Source organism: Lactuca serriola, chromosome 3 (genome assembly GCF_051521515.1).
Source record: "Lactuca serriola cultivar US96UC23 chromosome 3, Lser_US96UC23_V15, whole genome shotgun sequence".
In the NCBI taxonomy this organism is placed as follows: Eukaryota; Viridiplantae; Streptophyta; class Magnoliopsida; order Asterales; family Asteraceae; genus Lactuca; species Lactuca serriola.
In genome coordinates, this window is record NC_136410.1 from 152,009,638 (window position 1) to 152,015,677 (window position 6,040).

The window sequence follows — 6,040 nt, forward strand, 5'->3', positions numbered from 1 at the left end:
TAAGTTGATTTGGAACTTGACTTGACGTTGCGGAGGTAATCCTAGGAGTTGTTCTGGAAATATGTCGGGAAATTCGCGCACTATTGGAATGTTCTAAATGTCCTTCGTTTCTTGGCTCACATCGACCACATGATCAAGGAATGCACGACATTCCTTTCACAAGAATTTATGAGCTTGGATGCTCGAGATGATACGAAGGTTTGTGCCGGATTTGTCGCCATAGACTACTAAGGTTTCGCCAGATAGCAGATTAAGGCGAACAACCTTTTCGTAACACATGATATCGGCATGATGGAGACTCAACCAATCCATGCCGATAATGACGTCAAAACTTTTAATTGAGACCGGCATAAGATCGATAGAAAATGAATGGTTATCTAAAGTTAGGGTACAACCTACGAATATACTGCTAGTGCTATCTGTCTTCCCATTTGCCATTTCTACAGTGAATGGTTCATTAAGTGCTCGTGATTTTTGCCTAAGTAAATGAGCAAATTTTTGGTTCACGAAACTCCTCTCCACTCCACTATCAAACAAAATGCATGCATAAGAGTTACCGAGGAGGAACGTACCAGTGACCACTGTAGGGTCGGCAACCGCTTCCTCATGGCCTATGGCCAGAACTCTTGCCAATCCACTGGCAAACCCTGCCTTCGGGTAGTTTCTTTTGAAGTGGCCTACTTCGCCACATCCGTAGCAAGTTTGGCCCGCTCCAGTACCGAGGGCTTGGTTGATTGGCTTCACCGGAGCTTTACAGAAACGGGCTGTGTGCCCCTTTCCATTGCAGTTCAGACATTGCATCTCCCGACATGCGCTGAGGTGATAGAAATTGCACATGTTGCACTTAGGCAAACTTCCAGAGTACTGTTTTCCCAGAGCAGTAGCGGCAGGGGCTATCGCAGCATGTACTGCCACGACCTGCCTCTTCTTGGCGGCCTTAGCCTTCTTCTTGTCATCCCAGAAGTTTCGCTTGGGGTCAGCGGTCTTTGTAGGTTCTGAGATGTCCAGGGTAGTTCTTGTGGCTGGTGTACGAACCCCATGGTCTATGAGCCGCTGTGCCAATCGCTTGGCACTATCAAATGTAGTGGGGTGTGATGCCAAAACATTTCCCTGGTATGGGGGCACCAGTCCCCATATGTATCTTTCGATCTTCTTTCCCTCTAAAGGAATCATGTTGGGACAGAGGGCCACCAGTTCACAGAACCTGGCGGTGTAGGCGACTACATTGGAGCCCTTCATGGTTAGGCCCCATAGTTCTTCCTCCAGCTTTTGGATCTTGCCCTTCGGGCAGTATTCCTCAATCATGAGGTGTCTCAAAGTTTCCCAGCCCATGGCATTAGCCACTACAAGAGATAGTGACTTAACATGGCGATTACACCATGTTAGGGCTTTGGTTTCAAAGGTGCAAGCAGCATACTTCACCTTGCTCTCCTCGGGACAAGAGCAGATTTCGAAAACCGATTCGGTTTTCTCGAACCATTGCGAGAGGGCAATGACTCCGCCAATCCCCTTGAAGGACAATGGTTTGCAGTTCGTGAAGTCCTTATAGGAGCACTCTCTCGAGCGCACAGGAGCTTCCATCTGAACAGACTGAACAGGGGTTTCTCCTCCAGTGGAACCCGATGAATGATATTGAGCCATGGCTGTAGCCACAGCCGCATCTATGGCAACATTTAGAGTTGTCGTATCGAATTGAGGAGTAGGTGGTTGAGGAGGCGGTGTTTCGTTTTTGAGATTTCTCCTTGGATTTCTGCGAGGCGGCATCTTTGATCTATAGTTTATGAAGATGAAAATATTGATAAGATTTCAATAGAAGAATTGATGAGGATGACTCATGGACTAACTCTTCATAGCCCAATGATACGATTGAATGAAAATCTAGAACTAAATAGATGATCAAATTTGGATAATAATTCCCATAAGCTTAGGTAATTGTCAATATTACTGGGATTACAGATGTAATAAGTTCGGGAAAAATAGCCAACTGAAGAGGCCTTACATCAACCAAAAAGGGAAAATTTTGACAACATTACAACCAAACCAAGACCTAACAGGTCTATGATTTACAAAGGTAGGGAATTAGACCAAAGTTTTACATAACTCGGTTATATCCAAAATAGAGAAGTTGATGACAATCTATCGGCGGCGAGAACTACCAGAGTGAGTTCTTGATCCCGACAGAATACGTTCCATGTCCCTCATGCACCTATCAGCTCTTGCTTGCTGAGCTCGAAGTTATCTGACTTCAGCTCAGGTTTCAGTGAGTTCCCTCTGAAGAGCTGCATTGCGAACTAGAGTCCTTTCTTGGGCAGACTCCAGTTGGCGAATGCGGACAGTTTTGACACCATAGTTGGCATCAATTTCCATGATTCGATCGATGGCTGCTCGACCCTGCTCACCATTACGAGCTATTCTGCGAATCATGACAGGCAGAGTCCGATCAGCAGAGCCACCTTCGCTGAGGTTGTAAAAGCTTTGGTCCCCAATGTATGGTAAGGGTTATCCCCGCTCGTCGCTCCAGCGGTTCAGGTTGGTTGCCCACAAGGGTGTGGGTCCTAGAAATGCTGGACGAGGGTTGTTGTTAGGGGCTTGACCTATTGGTGGTAGGTTGTTGACCTCTGGCTCTGAGTCAGAACCATCAGAAAAGCCTTCAGCTTCATGATCATCTAAAGGGATTGGGTGATCATCTTCTGGCTCATCTCCTAGCCATCCTACATTGCCGTGGTTAGGATTGTACGGGTCTCCAGGAAGGTGGAATCCAGCCATTAAATCTACGCGAGAAGGGAGGTATAAGAATCCAACACATAAGTAGCTCATAGTAATGTAAAATACCCCTATAGTATTTTAAGTTTATGTTCTGTTGTTCTCATTGTGGTATTGTAGGTAAGTTTTTAGACTTGTTGCAACCTCACAACCACACTTAGGCACATGCTAGTCAACCCTCGGATAATATAGTTGATCAGGCTATATCTTCCCAGTTTTGACCCTATGTCTCTAAGTCTAATTGTGTAGCCCAACAATCGTAATACTTTTGTACAGTCTTAGTGACATTGATTTTAGTATGAATGCAGGCACGTATACTTAATTAAATATTTTAAATATTTAAAGTATAAACTCTAGGTCAGAGTATTTTAATCCCAATGTATTTATAGTTAGTATATCTTTTATGGGTTGATATACTTAATTCACTATAAACAATGCTCTGATACCAATCTGTCACACCCCAAAATCATGAATGGCGAAAACATTCTGGGGCAGAGGACGTCATGTACAGTATCACAAACAATGAATAATAGTAAACAAGCAACAACATCATCCATTGCATTAATAGTATAATTTCATACATGTGTGTTCTGCCAAAGTTATAGACACCAAAAATATACATAACAAAAATAACAGATGAGTCTTTGAACGAACTCCATCTTCTCAAAAGCCTGGCACATGTACCTGTCTAGTGGTGACCTGAGAATACAAGTTATTTTGAAAGCGAGTATCAGCTTAAAGCTGGTGAGATCATAAGTATATTAATGTCTGACTTTGTATGAAAACGTTTGTAAAATGTTTCCGTAAGATGTTTTGTACAATGTTTTGTATAATGTTTCAACTCTCCTATAAAACCCTATGTTTCCTACTAACTGTAGCCTTCTACTAAGGCATCTAGTGTCTGTACGTATGTCTCTTGTTAGAGTATGTGTTTTCCCAAATGACTATCATTAACCAAAAATATAGTTTCTACATTACCGTGCATCGTGTGAATATTCACGAAGTGAATGTAAGAAGGAAAAATATCATCGTACGGTAGTATTTATAATAGGTGACTACTGTGGTACTAACTACCTTAACACAAAAGGTGTTCCAAATAACATGTGATCGACCTGTATCCTGCTACCGACTCTAGTAAATCGACGATGTAAGACGCCGTAAGAAATGACATTTGGCACCCGTAGACTTGCAAGTCCCACTGTAGCGAGCAGCAAGGTGTAGGATAGACAATCCAATATAGATCTATACGCAAACTCATACGCTCCCCAATCAAGGAGATTCGGGATACAAGAGAGGTCATGGCAGGAAGTGCCATGACCCGCTCAACGGTTCACATAACTGCATGAACGTATATGAAATGAATGTGCTAACTGAAAGTGTAATCTTTCTCTGTCTAGCATGTATGTACTGAAATGTTCTGCGTGTGCTAGCTGTAATCTATGGTCTCCCTATCTAGCTTGTATAGTAATGTACTGTGCGTACTAGCTGTAATGTACTGTATGTATTATCCGTACTGACTCATGAATGAACTGACTCATTGTATGTTTCATTGTTCTAGTAATAGTAATAGTATCCTCCTGTGCTACCCCTATGGTAACTTACTAGTGATGTAACTGGTTCGTATGAACATGAAAGTATACCCTTACTACCCAAGGGTACCGAATGAACTGGAAGGACCTTTATGACTATATATGTACACATGATATATAACTAATATTTAAATGACCTTCGTACGGGTACCCGATATCCCACCAGACCACATCTCAAGCGCGAAAAGGAAATAGGGTGGATAGCCTTCCTAAGTCCTTTAAACATTTCTTATATAACTATACATACATAGACATGCAATTGATAATAAGTAAAACAGAGTTTAAGCAAATGTATTTGATAAACAATTTGAATGATAAGGAAATCACTGGTTTTGTAGTTATTAATCACATGTGATTGATGTAATAACTATAAGTATTTGACTTGTATTCCCCCCCCCATAGAAGCATGTAAAAACATTTAAACCATTGATTAAGGGTATGAACTCACTTGTAGTGACTGGATTGGATTGGAGTGTCGGGTACGGTGCTAAGTGACAAATGGAGACTTGTTCACACGCACGAGCCTAGTTATCATATAATGAACATATATATAACTAATTAGCCAATTTATAACTAATAAATTAAGTTGGGACACTCTAGAACATGCAAACACTTTGTTTCAAGTGTTAAAGATCACAAGGATTGCATCCAAGTGTTGGTAGGTCAAAGCTAGGGTGTTTGGAGTTCAAGGGTAAACTCTCTTGGAGTTTATGGTTTTGATGGTCATAACCCAAGGAGTTTACGGCAGTAAACTCTAGAGTTTACGGTCGTAAACTCTAGTTCTATTGACCATGTGTTGTTTTGTGGTTTAACAAGCCTTCTGAAGCATTTCTACTAAGTGGTTTGGCCTTTGGAATGGACTAGGGCAACAAAAACACTCCTTGGAGGAGTTTACGGCCTCATGGACATTTCCCTTTGGGTTTACTATTGTAAACCCTTATGGAAAAGGGTATTGCCATGTTTCAAGTCCTTAACACAACTAGGTAATAATCTAAGTTAGTTTTTAGGCCTAAGTAAGGAAAATGACCCATTTGAACACCCTTTAGGGTGTTTACGGTTTTAGGAGATCCCCAAACCGTAAACACCTATAATTGTTGGTCTTTGGTGTTTTCAAGGCTTAAACACAATAAGGGAAGGTTTAAACTTGTCAAGGATGGCTTAAACATCAAACTAGGACTTAGATTAGGGATTTAGGCACCATTTGTGCCTTTCTTGGTGTTTACGGCCCAAGAACATTTGTGACAACCCGAAATTTCCATTATGTACAAACCATAGTCAGCCAATAGAAGTAGAACAATTACAGAGAATTTCCAGACTTTTAGGTATAAGTTTGAGTATTTCAGGATTTACACTTAAGGAGATATCAGGAGAGTGGATGCACTAGGGTTTTGTGCAATACTGTTATTCCAAAACTCTATGATATTAGAGTTCAATTCAGGAATAGAGTATTTTTTTGCCAAAAATCCCAAGACTATATATAGAATTCTGAACCATATTATTTCATTAGTTACATTTCCAACTAGAGAAAAGTCGAATTCTCTCTCAAGGATCTTCGGGCTTTCGTTCCAAATCGTAAGTACTTCCATCCTAGTGTGTTATAAGGCTAGTTATGTACTTAAAACACTAGAAATCATAACAAAACCCCTAGATATAAGAGTTCACGGCCCAAGAACATCTTGGACCGTGAA